The 18,587-nt window shown below is 33.0% G+C and overlaps 1 protein-coding gene across 4 annotated transcripts in view; it reads left to right on the top strand.

Moving 5' to 3' along the window:
• The window catches only part of LOC125065373 (tyrosine kinase receptor Cad96Ca), a 75,974-nt gene that overhangs the window by 12,863 nt on the left and 44,524 nt on the right, over nt 1–18,587 (top strand). For 2 of the 4 annotated variants that reach the window (XM_047672935.1, XM_047672938.1), the window contains exon 1: nt 12,781–13,008. The exons of 1 other annotated variant lie outside the window; for it this stretch is intronic. The gene's annotated coding sequence lies outside the window, so the exon portion shown is untranslated. Of the gene's footprint in view, nt 1–12,780; nt 13,009–18,587 lie in introns of those variants that run through there. One more of the 4 variants, XM_047672937.1, reaches the window with a different exon arrangement.

An 18,587-nucleotide genomic window follows, 5' to 3' on the forward strand; every position in this document is an offset into this window, starting at 1 on the left:
CTTTTGAGGATTGGTTAGAGATACACATATAATATGTTTTCATCAGTCACGTGTACATTTTCTCACGATGTTTGTATAACTCGAGTGCGAGATTGATTAATTATTATAAATACAAATTAATTTAATATTGTATAACGAATACTAATCTTCCCGTTTTACAAAAAAACACAGTCTAAACTTACCCAGCATGCTAGCTAATCACAGGAATGCATTGCATTAAAATTTTCTGTAAACAATTTCCCGAGACGTGATATATTGATGGTGTGCCAGAAATCGTTCAGCCAAGTGCCAACAACTGTGAAGTTTTAACTTAGTTAAGCGACACGCACACAAACGCAAAATATATTAAACAAAATACACATATATATCACAAATAAATATATAATTAATGATAAGTTATTTTATTTTATTAATTACACTGTAATTATCTTCAAATCGATGTCCTCGTGTCTGTACTCGTAACTAGGGTCATTGAACTATAATGATGGGGCTTCAAATCCCACACAGCTCGTTCCAATGACTGACTATCTTTGATCCTATTTCAACATATGTTAATAGAAAGAGACGCAATGTAGAGAAATTAGCGAAGGCATAACAGCGAATGGTTTAAATGCTTTCACACGACCGTGTATTACAGTAAATATTGTAGAAACTATGGTTTATCTTAGGGAAATTAAATACGTATTGCGAGGGAGGGACTTTATTCGATGACATTGATCATTTAGAAAGTATTAAAATAGCGCCGCTTAAAACTTTCATTTTATTTTAGAAATTTCGTCAACATGAAGAATCTAGGAATTAATTTTTAATAATCTATAATTTACGGAAGTTAAAAGTATATTTTTATTAAATTTTCTCTTCGGATATGTAAACATAACTGACGACTTAAGTGGAAGAAACAAAAGGACAATTCTGAGTATTTGTCAGTTGTTTTTGATTGGGAGAATATTTTATTGTAGAGGTAACATATCGGAACTTCGTGATCCTCGTACGAAGTCATACACATAACATGCAATTTGTTTTTTAAAAAAGGGTACTTTAAAAATACTTTTTTATAAAAATAAAAATTGCACCATCAATAATATTTATATTGAGGCGTTTTTAAAGCAAGTGTTGATTTATGGAAGCGCCTAATATAAAAAAAGGACTGGTTTCAAGAATTTCAACATAAAAGTATCTAAAGTAAAGCGAAACGTATTTTAGTTGCTCTTATTATTTTTTTCGCCTATATATCATGAACATCATATCAACCGGTAGACGCCCTCTTCTGGACAAAGGCCTGTCCAAAGATTCCTACGATGATCCGTTTCGCTCTACATGATTTGAACATAACACAACTTAGAACATCTTGGAAAAAGGGAGTATGTTCCTAAATAAATCTTTCTTCCATTATATTGTAAGGTTATATCCCTTTAGCATCTTCATTTATAGTGAAAATTAATCATTTGTTTACATAGGACATTTTATTAATTAAATTTAAAACATGAAAACTGAAAGAACTATGAGATGTAATACTCGGTATGTTCAAAAAATCTAAAAGTTTCAAAAATACGCCAACCAGAAGTGAAAATCACATCACAAAAAAGAAAGGAAATCAATAATAATCACTATCAATTATCAATAATATTTACTTGAAATTAAATAATTAATCGTAAAAACAGATTTAAATGTTAATTTTTCTATGACTCAGAAATAGAACATCCGAAGGATTCAAACTTCGCGCCAAATACGAGTAGTAAACCCAAGCCTCTGTGACAGGCGATCGCGCGCCTTTTATACATCTTCATCCTCTGATGTCTTAAATTTTATTGACGTATGCATAAATTTATAAAGCCCAAAAAAAAATTAAATCATAACAACACATATTTTATTTTACTTTGAAATTATTTACAAATTATTTTACGTTAACTTGTGAATAGTTTATCGAAGAATTTAATGTTAATGTTATTAAGTTTAATGCTATCGTGAAAGGAGTTCGCGCGGACATTCCGTGGGCGAATCTAATAGTTTACAACAGAACATATATTACTCACAATGACAGACAAATGATAATCCAAGAACAGAATTTATATCTTCAAAAATGTATACCAAGAATTTATTTGAACCTCGCGTTCTATTGTGACGTAGTTTATTGTCTTTAAGTTAGTTTGATTTAGGAAAAAAAAAACTATGGATGAGGGAAAACCCGAATCCTAATAATGTCGTTGCGTATCCTACGTTGGATATTTCTTATAAAATAGCTGTCTCACAAACAAACAGTGTAATAATAAAATTAATTAGAAAAATCATACAACAGTTCTATTTTAAGAACGTACTAACCGACGATGATACGCTATTTTGATGCGTATCGCTAATACTTTAAGTGTTATAATAATTATTATGAGTGAATGTCGAATATCACCTTTTGATATTTTACGGTCGTGTTCTGCGGTTTTTTTAGAGTTAGTTCTTACATAATGTTTCTGCTATAAGTGGTTTTATATTTTCGATTTCATTATAAAATTGACAGCTTTATGATGTGTACAGTTTAAAAGAAGTTTGTTAAATTTATTTATTTTCGTATATTGCTGTTTATTTATCATCTTGGAATCTTGGAATATTTTTGCAAAAAATCATTTTGGTATGAACGCATCCTAAAATGTATTCTACTAAAATTTTTAAACAAAATTTTTTTTTTTTAATAATAAAACTCCATGAATGCTTTGAATTTTTATTTCAAACTATATTTGTGTTTTTCGAAACGATTGAACTCGAATAGTGTTCATTTGTACGAACTCTTAGAGCATTTCAGTTTAAAACTACCACTTTTTTACAGATTATTATTTTATTTCGACGCGCTTTTTATTGCTTTTTAACTTTACCGTTTCATAAATTCAAATCATTTGTTAAAAATACATTGGTAAATAAAGTATATTCAGTACAAGATTATATACTACAAGTATTTAATAAGGAATATTTACATTGGTAAATATCCTGTATTAAATACTTGTAGTAATAAAAATAACCATGTTAATTTAAAATCTTATAAAGATTATGTAGATGATAAAAAAGAGTGGAGCTAATACTTGTTGACTTCCAGGCAGGATGTATTATTATATACATATGTAATTGTATTTAACTAACATGACTTTGTATTTTTAAATGTTTAAAAATAGTAACTGCTGATTTTCTTGCCGGTTCTTTTCGGTAGAATCTGCATTCCGAACCGATGGTGGCTTTGTGTTTTTTAAATGACGATTCAAAAGTACTTTTAAAAGCCTACTTGAATAAAGTATATTTTGATTTTGGTTGGAAAACCCTTATCTGTATAGAAAATATATTCGTATTTTTTATAAACGTACATAACTAGAAGTGAGCTATTGATCAAGGCGTCCAAATGCAAGGTATAGCTTCCAAGTACGAATGTAAACATCAATTTTCAAACTCCTGGTTACCGAGAATAACTCGAAGAAGATATCCTTTAGTTTATTGAGTTTCCATTTTCTGTCTCAAATTGCAAGCGCCAAGATGCTAAGTGATTGAAGGTTTTCAATTCTTCAATTAATTAGGGCCTCTATGTATACTTAAGCATTAATGATATTTATAGTTATAGATAGTTATTTGTAATAGTTATAATTGAGAGAAATATATTATTGCATTTTTAATTGGAGTTTTAAATGAAAGAGGTTTTGTTTCACAAAAGGATCGAGAAATTAATATGCGCTATCAATTTCCAATACAGTAAGCCTTTATCCTTCGAATAGTCCAATAAATCCTTAAAGGGACTAAATTTCGTGAATTTCAATTGATTTCGTTTTATCACACACACGTTTCAATACAGTAGGCGTTGTCGTTATTGTTCTTGGTGATTGAAACTAACGTACAAATGGATACATTTTAAATTAAATAATTCTATTTAAGTTAAAAGCCGTGAGGTTCCGGTAGAATACAATAGAGCCAGCCAGCGTCTCGTAAAAGCCGGCTGAATCTGAATATAATAATAAGCCTAAAATCCAATATTTTATTCCATATATCTATAATAGATACATTGTTCTTCAAATCTACGCCTCAATAATGAAATTTAATTGTAGAGCAATATATAATGGTAGATCACCCACTCACCACATATCACCAACCTTTTTTCGCTCGAAAGACGGTCTTACCCACATGAAGAGGAGTTATCTGAGACTCGTCGGAGTCAAGAACGCTTGGGAACGCTACGTCGCTTCGGGGGGCCATCATGGGATCACTTGCGCATACCGTAATGCCTCACTTCTACCGCCAACCAGAAATACTTACTGTTGTTCTGTTTCGGTTCTTAAGTTGAGCGAGCCAATGAAATTACATGCACAAATGATTTAATACTTTTAGAAGCCAGAAGCAGAAATTAGCCTAACGTTAATGTAATAAAGAAATACGACCGATGTGTACGCAAGAGAGGCCCGGATCGAAGTGGGCGCCCGGCATTTTTTTTTTTGTATCATGGTTGAGTATTGTTGTTGGCCCCAACGTTCGGTGACGCTGTAAAGGCCAGTGCCTTTACAGCGTCACCGAACGTTGGGGCGAGTGTTACGACTCTGCCTTAGAGTGAACCCTTTTGGGCTCGAGAGTGACGTTCGTCCTGAGGGTGTCTCCTATGAGATCGCACCTCGGCTCAGAACGTAGTCGGTGGAGATAGGCGCCCGGCAGTCTACCTGCTCTTTTTTATAAGCAGTTGTGAGGGTAGTCGTGTCATCGTTGGGATAATTGCTGATAATACCTTAGTTGTTAAGGTTTATATATATCTATTTGAGTGTCGGCATTTTATTTTAATAACAATATTTTCTCCATAATTAATATTATTCCTTTTTTTAAATAAATAATAATAAAAAGAAATAAAAAGAATTTTCAAATAAATTGAATTATACTTAAATCCATAGTTAAATTCGGCACGCTTTTGATTTTTAACGTTGTTTGGCTTGGCTCGTTCCGTTAAGATATTAGACGGCGCTTTTATCTAAACAGTATCTTGTTACTTGCACTCTAGCGGAGCATCGGAGACTGGGTGATCTTTATCCAAAATAAACTATAATATAGTTTACTTTGTAAAAATAATACTTTATATTTTTTATTAATTCCCAAATATCTGCACTATACATATATTTCATCTTTATATTTATATTTATTTTGTTCCATTCAACAAAGCAAAATTTTTAGATATTGACGGAAATTGATGTGCGATTATGTCTATCGGCGAATAGTAAATATCTAACACATCAACAGCCTGTAAATTTCCCACTGCTGGGCTGGGGCCTCCTCTCCCTTTGAGGAGAAGGTTTGGAGCTTATTCCACCTCGCAGCTCCAATGCGGGCTGGTGGAATACACATGTGGCAGATTAGACACATGCAGGTTTCCTCACAATGTTTTCCGTCACCGCCGAGCACGAGATGAATTATAAACACAAATTAACCACATTAAAATTCAGTGGTGCTTGCCTGGGTTTGAACCCGCAATCATCAGTTAAGATACACTCGTCCTAACCACTGGGCCATCTCGGCTCTCAAATCTGTAACAACTTACATTTAAATTGTAACCAATCAAATAATATGACAACATCGCTATACATAAATAAGATAAAGCTTACACCTCTGTCATCGGCGTGTTGCTCTACATATAAAAATATTAGTTCTATTTATCAACAGACAAGTGTAATATTGATTACAGATAACGTACTGGTCGATGTTTCATTGTAAGTACAATAAAAAACAATGTTTAGCACCTTCTAGTTTCTCTTTCTTTGAAACAAATAGTAACTCACGATTTCGTGACTCCAAACGAACTTTTATCAACTTTCTTCATTAGACATAACATAGCCACGTTTCGTATAGAAACAAGAAAATTGGAACAGTACTTGGATTATTTTGCCTTAGAACTAATTCTTGTGAATTTTTATGACACGGAATTTATACACCAAAATGTTAACTTACATTTTGAGGCGTACAATGGCCGATTCTATTATTGAATGTTGTGAGTTACATATTTATATAATAGGAGCGTATGTTTATACGAGTGCAGCAATTTTTTTATTTGTTTGTTTAACAAACACTGTTAACAATAAAATATTGATACTAAACTAGTCTAAAAAATTAGAAGTAGTCGCGATATCATCACTGTTAACCACATTTTAGTAGCCATATTTGAATTGTGGCGGTATCCAGAAAAATATTATTAAAAAGTGTAAGCCTCATTAGATATTCCACCGTGAAACAGTAATACTTAGTATATATGTGTTCTGGTTTGAATGGTGAGTTAGCTAGTGTAACTGCAAGCACAAGAGACGTAACATCTCAGTCGGTGGCGCGTTAGTGATGTACGGAATGGTTAAAATTTCTTATAGCGCTAATGTCTATGAGCGGTTTCGATTACTTACCATCAAGTGGCCCATTTGTCCGTCCGTACACCTATTTAAAAAATGAACTATAATTTTATAATCTAAGTCTAACGCTCTAAGTTTCGCTTAGTCGCTACCGTGTACCGTAGCCTAAGATGTTTACACGTCAACAATATGTAAATGTATCGCAATGAAATGCCTGTAAATGTTCCACTGCTAGCCTCTACTCTCTGCCTTCACCGCTAAGCACTAGATGAATTTTATAAGCACAAGAAAACCTAGAAGTATTTTTCAAAATTTTAACCTACTACCTTTAGGTAAGTTTTGTTTACTGTGACCTTCTGGTTTTATAATGTAAAGTTTTGGAACAATTTTGGACGCTGCATTATATATTTATATTTGATAATATTACAATTCAAATTGCGTACATAGCGAGCGAAATAGTGCACACCTTGGAAATATTATTCAGCACGAGTAAGAGAACGTTGATAATAAACAACAGATGTGTAAAATTTAAGCAAATTATATACGTTTGAAGATAACTCTTAAATATTAATCTTTCGTTCCAAATTTTACAAAAAAAAAAAAACTTTACATTATAATAAAAATCGATGTTAGTTCTTTTTTTATTTTAAGTATGTCAGCAATTGTGCTATCAAATGATACACCACCACTAATAGGTATTGATGCTCTAAGAATTATTCCACTCCACACCCATTCCTCACGTCGCCAATGCACAATGAACCTTGGGAGTTAAGATTTAAGATATTAAGTCTTTTGTGATTATAGTTACACTAGCTCACAAGCTAAGTATTGCTGTTTGATGAGTGGTAGATAATGGTGGGTGGTGACGAGACGGCCTTGCTCAAGTCTTTACCACCAATTACATTTTCTTGATAGCCTGCGATACCGTTGGCTATGAAAGTTGGTACATATATACTTTCTTTCATGAGGAAGATTTTTATCCACTATGTCATACAATATGGTGCTGGAGCGCAATTGATATTTGAGCAAGGAGAATATCTTAGTGTATCTTAATAATAGATATTAATTTGTTAACAAGTAAATATTTAAAAAGTCACTGCTATACAATGTTTTTTTTTTGGTAGAATATAAATGAAAGATTATCTTCAAAAAAACATTTCGATTAATAGTATTTTTCAGGCGAGTAAGGACTTAATTAATGAAGCAATTGTTATTTTTCAACATTCAATCAACTTGGTTTTTTGTCAGTTGTATGGACTTCGTGGTAGATCTTCAAATGAGATAAAAAGTAGCTTTTGTTTTCTATATCAAGTCGTAGAAGACAAGTGACAAACGCGTTCAAAAATTTAAAGCCGAATGGCGTTCGCTTGCACAATATTCCCTTTTTTTTCTACGGTCGGAAGAAAAAGATCGAAAGCATAAATTACCTTAAATTATTTTATATTTCCAGAGTGAATCGTTATTGATACGTAAATACGTCATAATTTTAATATTTTTTTTGCTTAAGATTATAATTTAATTGTATGCGTTATTGTCATTTTTTAAAATAGCATGTCTAATAAATGACGCTAATATTTGCATATAAATGCAGCTCGATGCTGGTTTGATCACAATGCTTAAAATTAACAGTATGAAAATTCAGAAGTTTATTCCTGTGTTTGAACCAACGTGTTCTAATAGGCTATCTCGGGTCGTGTTACGTTGAGTGTCGCAAAAGAAATAATAATAGTAAATTATTCGACGTAAAATGAAACAAATTTTATTAAAGGAAGCTTCCTTCCTTTACGTAATATATAAGGTTACAAAATTAGCTCATGATTGAATATTTTTATTACCTTTGTACTCTTTTTACACTTTCCAAAGAGTGTAATAACGGCATGCGATGAAAGCCTTTGAAAAAGATAAACAATTACAATTTGGAGCGGTAGCATCTGCATATATTGAATTACAGTCATCTAATGAAATTAATTTCAACAAAAATAATTAAATGCAAAATACTAATTCAACGTTTCAATTTTAACAAGAAAAAAATGATAAAAAAAAATATTTTGCTATCCGTACTATCATAAATACTTTCGGGCCATTAATAAATTATTCTTTATTGGCATGCGTTGTAAGTAAAAGTAACAAGGCTTAAACGTCTTACTGCTGAGCAACTGTTTCTTTGGAAGAAAAAGGGTTGGCACTTAATTCACTTTGCTTGAATTTCAAATTTAATAAAAAATACATTAATATAAAAGATCACTCTGTATAAGCAGATTTGATCTTTGACTGCCAATCATTAGGTATGTTAAGGAAACGAATCAGTAATAGTATTAGTTTTGTAACAAGCAAAAAGGTGTGTTGTAAGAAACAGGTATAGATTAATTGAACTTGGAAGGGCGCGCCTTCGTGATTGTATATTTCTATATTTGTATGGAAAAGTCTATATAAAAACTCTGTATTTAACCAAACGTTCAAAGCACAATAATAATGAAATATTTATTCATTACATGATCTAAAACAAACACGAAATTATAACAATAATTGCTAATTACAAAAGGATTGAAAATTGCACGTTTCATAAATAAATAAAGGATACGGATTTAAAAGTATACAAACCAAAATATTGCAGAAAATAACCCAATTAATCCAACATTTAAAAATCGAATCATTTCATCGAAACGTCTGGTGAATAAGATATAATGGAATACCATGACGATGATGCTACCGTTAGACGAGTCACTGACCAGTGTGCGTGCTCAGGCAAACTAAGCACCCATCTGAGCTTACTAAAACATCTTAGATCTGATTGACATTGAATGGTACACACTTTGGCAGGTCATAACGAATGCTTTGATCAAAACGAGCGGCGAATGGATCTAGAAACTAGATGCGGTCTATTATGTTTTATACCGCATACCTTCCATTTGTTTGTTTAAATTAGTGATTTATCATTCGATCCATGTTTGGTAAACTCGATTGCAGTTGTCATCATTTTCAGATAATGCGTAAGACCGATTTATTGTGTTAGCTGAAAAATCAAATGATTTAGGTAGGTAATTATGTTATAGAATTAAATGGAATGAGAAGTATTGTGGTATTGATATGCATATTCTCCTGTAAGGAAACGGATTTGCCTTTGACAAATGAAATTAGCATTTTAAGAACCCCAAAATTAAGATCGCGATGCTGCTCGAAAAATAATCAAGGGGGACATCGATAGAAAACATTTTGAGTCCTATTACGAGTACCTGGTTAATTTATAAATTGCTAGATTTGTAACTAATGCTAAAAATAATTTTGATTCTCGAACTGCTTTACTTACTTCATAGTAATATAAAGCACATAACACGAATCTATTACTATTTTCGTTGAATAAAGTTGGCCTGCTAACATTGATTCGTTTTCTTGATAACCTAATAATATACAAGAAGTTCGTGCGTAATCAAGTTTATTTTTAAGAATCATAAATGTATTTGTATAAAATTAAAAACTTAGCTAAATAATTATAGAAATCATTTTTGGGCCACGGACGTCTATTATAGGCGTCCATAACATACCTAGCTATTGTGTCTAGTTTAGTGTCTCTGAAAGTATTAAAAGTATAGTATTACCTAGAGCCGAGATGGCCCAGTGGTTAGAACGCGTGCATCTTAACCGATGATTTTGAGCTCAAACCCAGGCAGGCACCACTGAATTTTCATGTTCTTAACTTGTGTTTATAATTAAAAAAAGGAAAACATCGTGAGGAAACCTGCATGTGGTTAATTTCAACCAAATTCTGCCATATGTGTATTCCACCAACCCGTGGAGCAGCGTGATGTAATACGCTCCAAACCTACTCCTCGAATTATTTTACAGTATCTCCTCTAAGTATGCCAACGCCTACTTGGAAACAAAAAAAGGTATATCAGAAGCCATTGCTATTCAACTGTAATGTAAAAGTAATGTAGTTACTGTATAACATATTACCTGTATAAAAAATATATGTTGTAAATTTTTGTTCGTTGAGAATGTTAAGGTCAATGGGTGCAACGTCAACTTTCAAAATGAAATGTTCCCGACGCGAAAGGACAAAATTTTGTATACATATTTCACTTCTGTCAAGTGCACTGATTTACATGCGCTCTTTTTACCCTGACGTCACAAATAGTAAACCAGTTTTACTTGACCTGCCGATTTTTGCGGCTGACCTAGTAAAGACTTCTGAGCAAGTTGTATACATTCAGCATTCATATTTTTTTCATAAAACTACGCTATTTTATTATTAGTTAAAAAAAACCTTTATACTTTGATCATTTTGAATCTTTTTTTTTTGGCATTCGTTGGCGAGCGAGCATATGGGCCACCTGATGGTAAGTGCTCACCACCGCTCATAGACAAAGGCACTGTAAGAAATATTAACCATTCCTTACATCACCTATGCGCTACCAACTTGTTGAACTAAGATGTTATGTCCCTTGTGCCTGTGATTACACTGGATCACTCACCCTTCTAACCGGAACACAACAATATAGAGTACTGTTATTTGGCGGTAGAATATCTGATGAGTGGGTGGTACCTACCCAGACGGGTTTGCACAAAGCCCTACCACCAAGTAAATCTATATTTGTATCATAAAGTTAGGAAGTTGTATGATTATAAGCGATAATCTCAGTACCCATCTAATTTTAAATCTGGTCACGTAAGGTAACCTATAACCTGAGAAGGGTTTTACATATAAGCAATATGACTTCACTCTGTCATAATCGTCAAGCGATTCGTTTTTAGTTGATGATAAATATACATAATTTCCATAATTTCTACAACCCCAGAGGTTTAGCGAATAAGGAGTTAACTTGATATTCGGTATATTCTTTATCGTGTAAGTACAATATTTTATTTTGCTGAGAACTTATATGCCGCTATTGGTTTGAAGGTATTCGATTAAGTTTCTTGTATTATTACGCTTTTACTCAAAATACTATAGAGGTCTTTTTGTATTTATTGTAAAGCTGCTACCAATTCTAAACGTATATTCTACCGACAAGCAACTTGGTAAACGGCAGGAAAGTAAAAACTTATGCCAATCAAATATAATTAAATTTATGTAATATTATATCCTGCTTGAAACTCGACAAGTACCACGAATCAGGAAAGTTAAAAATATCTACGAAATGTATTTATAGAAAATAATACCTTGCTCCAGGAAGGATTTATTGACTTCTCGAAAACTTAGTTACAAGCTTATCCTTTTTCATGTTTCTGTTTACAATGATTATAATTAATTAATCATTGATATTTTTTATAGAGTACTCTATAACATTACGAAAATTATTAAATAACTCACTGGACAAATATAAGTTATTCCAGATTTTTTTGAGGTCGTATCACACGGAAAACAGCTGTCCTATTGGTATGTGAGAATAAAAAAATAGAGTGTACATGTACATGTATCTACGCATACTCTTCCGTAGTGTTGCATCTTATAAGCAGGACTGATCTGTGAGATTCGGTATTTATTTTTAATGTTTCATTTGCCTTGTGTGACAAATATTTATATTAATTCCTATTCTATATAAACCCATGTACGAGGCCCATTAACATTGTGATTTTCTGATTGTGTTTTTTTTTCTTATTGAGGTTTTATACACGACGAGGCATGCTGTCGATTAATTGATCGCGTCAAATGTGTCTCTGTGTATTTTTATAATTAATTTTATCGTTTCTGTTACGTTTGCAGAAATTGTAATATAATTAAATTAGAGGAAAAAACACGGACGGCACGGTAAATAAACTTTGTTTTTATGAACATTTTCGTATTAATCGTTGATAATTATAATTTTACGACCTCCGTGGTCGAATAGTGTGTACACCGGTTTTCATGGGTACGCCACTCCGGGGTCCCGGGTTCGATTCTCGGCTGAGTCGAAAAAGTTCATTGGTTTTTTATGTTGTCTTGGGTCTGGGTGTATGTGGTATCGTCGTTACTTCTGATTTTCCATAACACAAGTGCTTTAGCTACTTACATTAGAATCAGAGTAATATATGTGATGTTGTCCAATATTTATTTATTTTTTAATTATAATTTATATGCAATCCTTTCTTAGGTCAGTATTTCGTAATCAATCTCGAGAAAGGCGTAACTATGTTAAATTTCTAGTCAATCGAACCTATAGTCTTGGACATACTGATAATAATGTTAGCCAAAATTAATTGTGTCCTATTTTAAGCTTTTACGATATTTAAGTAAGAGAAAATTAAATGTCAGTTGCCACACAAAACGAACTTGTGTTTTCCCCAATACGAAATCAACCTGCTAATTCTTGAAGCGAATCAGTTATAGTTTTCTTTTTTTAATTTTAACTTTATTGTATATTGCTATAAAGATGCTATTGGCTTGGTAATTTCATAACAGTGGTAGCTTGGTGGGGTTTGATGACATTGTCATGTCTTAAGTGAACAGTCAGTACACAGTCGCGAGGTTCGGTGCGCGTGCGCCGTCCGCCATCTTGTATTATTTAACTCGAAGCCTCAATACAATTGTTTTAAGTTTTGTGCTGTTTGTAATGAATATGTAATATCAAAAGTATCGAATTATTAAGTTTTAGCGTCGTTGTTATTTACTTTTAAAAGTGGATCGATTTTTTGACAAATCGTGTGAGTGTTGTTAATAAACTGTGAACTTATTTGGATGTTAACTTAGTGTATGGTAAGTTAAAACGAATTAAATATTAATATTCGTAATATAATATAAAAAAAATAATCAAATTAAGTATCGTGTCTTGGGTTAAGTAGTACTTAAGGTACTGAGTGATACTAAAATGTATATAATGCACTTAATATGTATGTAAGTGAATGTTCTGTATGAGAACAAATAAATCTGTTTTAAAACCAAAGTATTATAGTGAAATCATAGCACAAACCTCAATATTAACCAGAGTAAAAAATACGCATGAGAACTATGTAGTTCTTATTAAACCAGTACCCTGTTAAAAGTATAATACTAATAATTTACAAGTATCGATGTAAAATACATATGTCATGATTAATTAAATTTAATACATCGATACTATAAAACTTTCTATTGATTAATGAATGGAAGTTGAACACGAGTCCAGCGACAGCTTTCGACTACGCGAATACACTTTCTCTAGACGTGTTGCGTCACTGTGCATGAGTTAAATTACACCGAGTTTTATATATTTAAAAAATATAATAGCACTGATATATTGTTCCTCGAGGATTTTTAAGGTGTGAATGTGTGATTTTTCACATCGACCTGTATACAGTTGAGCAAGCGACTTGATTTGATGAATTCAAATTATTATTTAACTTTTGCTTTCAAATAGCGAGAATATTACAAAGTTGTTTTCAAATGTCTAGATGTAAAAAGGTCGTGGGTTTTTAGGGATAAGCAAGCTTATATTCATCCTTGGGGTTCAAACTCGAGTTGGGTGATGAAAATTTCATCAAATTTACGAAACAGACGACAGAGTTACATCCGCATTTATGATATTAGTATAGATTACATTATTACCTCGGTAAGGCTTTGTTCAAGCCCATCTGGGTAGGTACTATCCATTCATCGGATATTATACCCCCAAACAATTAAATAGTAGTCAGTATTGCTGTGTTCCGGTTTGAAGGGCAAGTAAGCCAGTGTAACTACAGGCATAAGGGACGTAAAATCTCAGTTCCCAAGGTTGTTGGCGCATTGGCGATGAAAATAAAAAATAAAAAAGCGTGACGTCCGCTACATTATGTATTAACATTCATGACTTAGCTAACGATAAAAAATTAAATACTACTTCACGTTTATTTTTATTGTAAATAATGAATCTTATATTCAAATATTATTTACGACTTTTTTGTCATTCGAGTATTATTTTTAAAACTATATTAGTATAATAAGAACGATTCAATGTTGTATATACTGTCTATCTATATCTATATGCTGATATTATAAATAAGAAAGTAAATCTATCCGTTTGTCTGTCTGCTGAACTCCGAAGAAATACGTAGACTATACTCCCAACACCTGACGATTAATTTCTAAAACGCGAGATAAGCCACAGGCGATAACTAGTTTGTTATATTTCATACTCAAAAACGTTCTTCTTTTAAAAAATCAAGAACTTGCATGTATCGAATAACTTGCCACTTGCGTTTGGGTTTCAAAGAGGCTTTTGCCCAGCAATGCAATATTTAAGGCTTAGTACAAGTACTGATCATACGTCATCAGTGAATAGAAATAAACTAAAGCATAAAATCGTGCTTTTGGGAATTGAGATTTATACTAAATCTCATTTCCCAAAGGAACCATTACGCCATTTTATTTGCCGCATTCGATTCATGGCTTGCCGTGAAAGTGTAACAAACAGACAGACAGAGTTCCTTTCGCATTTATCATATTAGTATAGATATTTTGTACCAATGGACTAAATATGAATATCGAATATATTATCAAACAAAGGGCACATTTTAATCACAGCGAATGTTAAGCGGCGGTTCGTTATGATGCCATATAAATTGTGGATAATAAATTTTCACGCTTATCATTGCGATGGTAGGCCAGTGGCTCTCAATACCTTGTTTATGGAATATTTACCCAGAAAACCTTCACGTTATACACGAGAATACATTACACACAAATGCCGCTGTAAAACACCAATTAAATACTAAAATAAATTGAAAATAATAATAAACTTGTCTTTGTTTTAAAATAATATCTGTAGAGGGCTGTATTCTTCCAACCATAAAATTTCATTTTCATTATTACATTTCTAATGGATTGTTTTTTCCTTGTGCCTATGTTGCGACATAATTTTTTTTTGTTTTTTAATGAAATGCTAACAAATTCCTTTTTCTTAAGAAAGTTAGCGACGTCTATAACTCCCGATGTGTCGTAACAGTTACGCGCATCAATATCATAATTTTGATATCGAGGCCTCAAAACTTTGAGAGCCAGTGGTTCTAACCTGTTGAGGAATACATAATAGAATCATGCGTATCGGGCGCGCATGTTGCCAACTTAACGTGATACAAGAAACCGGTTTCATTTTGAGGATTTAACGCCTACATTGTATTTATACAATTTGATTAGACTTCTTTATAACGCCCTTTTTAATGTCAAACGCTCTTATAATAAATATTGGACAACATCACAAAAATTACTCTGATCCCAATGTAAGTAGCTAAAGCACTTGTGTTATGGAAAATTAGAAATAACGACGGTACCACAAACACCCAGACCCAAGACAACATAGAAAACTAATGATTCACATGATGATGATATGATTTTCTAAATCGACTCGGTCGGGAATCGAACCCGGGACCTCGGAGTGGCATACACATGAAAACCGGTGTACACACTACTCGACCACGGAGGTCGTCAAATCGTCTTATATTAATTAGCAAGTAATCCCACTGCTGGTCTATTAAAAATATGTGGAACTATTGATAGACTAAATGGTAAACCGGCTTCTAAATATACTAAGTACTTTACCCCTGCACGAAATTGTTACCTGGAACACACTTTTTGAACGCATCCGTAATCAAACATGGCCGCCCGTTGATTTGTTTAATTTGCCGTTATGTCATTGAATTTCATGGAATTAATATCGAAATATCTCCATTATACGAATTTTGCGAATATATGTTGTCAGCTAAAAGATCATTATTTTATAACGCTCTGTAAGCGTGGATAGATTTCGATCGGATCTGCCGTAGACCTGCACGAAATTATTAATATAGATGTAATAAAATTTGAAATTAACTAACACAGTTCCTAGTCGATGCTTACGATGTAAGACAAATCCATTTTCCAAATTTCATCTTTCTGTAGTCAATAGGGGGTTGATAGTCAAGAAAATCGACATCATTGTACTTGGATTTCGTTTACAAATAAAAACATCGACATTAGACATACAATAAATGCTGTATATCATTATTGAAACCAATTTGTGTTTCAATGGGTTTTTTTTTTCATTCGTGAATCCATTATAGTTTTTGTATGACGCGTAATTACAAATTGTTATTATTACAGATCGTTGAAGTCTTCATTTCTTAACGGTGGATTTTTAATCGATTCATTGCACGATTGCGCTTCGTTAGTTAGTAATGGGAGTAAAAATAAAAGTTATATTGAAGAACGCAGAGAGTTATATTAAACAAGCCGTAAAATTCATGAGATGATTAGATTTATTTGGTACAAATTCAACGGATATACTACCGCCAAAGAACCCTATTTAGTATTGTTGTGGTTCGTTTTGAAGGTTGAGTGAGCCAGTGTACACATGCACATGCATAACATCGTAGTTCCCAATGTTGGAAGGAAGGTATTTTTAATATTTCTTACATCGCCAATGTCTATGGTATGGAGAGCCGAGATGGCCCAGTGGTTAGAACGCGTGCATCTTAACCGATGATTTCGGGTTCAAACCCAGACAGGCACCACTGAAATTTCATGTGCTTAATTTGTGTTTATAATTCATCTCGTGCTCGGCGGTGAAGGAAAACATCGTGAGGAAACCTGCATGTGTCTAATTTCTACGAAATTCTGCCACATGTGTATTCCGCCAACCCGCATTGAAGCAGCGTGGTGGAATATGCTCCAAACCTTCTCCTCAAAGGGAGAGGAGGCCTTTATCCCAGCAGTGGGACATTTACGGGCTGCTAATGCAATGTCTATGGACGTTGGTACCCACTTTCTACATAATAAAAAAATATATAATTTATTAAATTTTTTTGGTAATTTTTTTACTCTTATAATTAATTGAAATACAAAAATTTCCCATGAGGCTTAAATCAAGGCATGTTTTTTTTTGTATATTTATACTGATTAACCAGGTCTGTTTTTTTGTTTAAAGAAATTGTTTGATACTTTTTGTGAATTATATAATTTGTTAATTAAAGTAGTAAGTAACAGGCCGTTAATTTCCTACTGCTGGGCCTTTTCTCTTTTGAGGAAATGGTTTGAAGCTCCCCCACCAGGCTTGTCAAATGTGACATGTGAATCATCTCAAAAAACATAAATTAAATTTGGGTTTGAACCTAATATTATCTATTAAAATTCACGCATTCTAAACACTGGATCTCAGCTGATATTTCACAATCATGTTCGGCGATGAGATTCGAGTATGTTCTTAAGAAATAGCTCTACTGTATAAAAAAGATACGTGAATGCCCGGACTATGAATCATCGCTGAGTAATCAAATAATTATTCAGATTAAACTGCGCTCACGCATTTTTTAAGCTTAAAATAAATTGATTAAATTTATATAATTACTCGCCACCTGTTCGTCAAATTAAGAAGAGATATCCATAATATGTCCTTCGTTTTTAAAATAGTTTTAAATAAATAATAAATAATTAGTCCTAATTATATTGTAAATACTAAAATATGGATGCATTTTTGTTACTCGATCACGAAATAACGACTGAACGAAACTGAATTATATTGTACGTAAATAGATATAGTCTCATGGTGAGTTTTGTGCAAATCTGAATCAGTCTCCGTCTGGGTAGATACCGATCACTTAACATATATTCTACCGCCAAATAGTAATATTTAGTATTGTAGTGTTCTGGTTTCAGGAGTGAGTCACTCAGTGTAACTTCATGATAACGATCACGCCCTATCCGATCTGCTTGATCCTTTGGCTTTGCGTAGAGATGTTGGATCGCTCTGCATCTTCTACAGAATTTATCATGGGGAATGTTCCGAGGAATTGTTTGGATTAATCCCGGCTGCTGAATTTCACCTTCGGACATCTCGTCAAAATTCCAAATATCACCCGCATCACCTAGATGTCCGAAAATCCACAACAGGGCGATTTTTAAGACATTTTCTGCCTCGCACAACAACTCTGTGGAACCAGTTTTCGCCGGCGGTTTTTCCGAACCGATACGACTTGGGAACCTTCAAGAAAAGAGCGTACTCTTTCCTGAAAGGCCGGCAACGCACCTGCAAGCCCCCCGGTGTTGCAGATGTCCATGGGCCGTGGTAGTCACTTTCCATCAGGTGAGCCTCCTGCTCGTTTGCCACCTCGGTCATAAAAAAAAAACTTCAGGCATTAGAAGGCGTATTGGCGATATAACGAATGTTTAATGTTTCTTATACCACCAATGTTTATGGGCGGGGGTGACCAATTGACCCATTTATACATTATTAACTAAAAATCAAAATATACTTAATTCAAGTAGTCTTTTACAAGCACATTTGATTCGTCATTTAACAGTAGTTTCTCGTTTTCAAACATTTAAAATTACGAAGTCATGTTAGTTAA

This window comes from Vanessa atalanta, chromosome 7 (genome assembly GCF_905147765.1).
Source record: "Vanessa atalanta chromosome 7, ilVanAtal1.2, whole genome shotgun sequence".
Lineage (NCBI taxonomy): Eukaryota > Metazoa > Arthropoda > Insecta > Lepidoptera > Nymphalidae > Vanessa > Vanessa atalanta.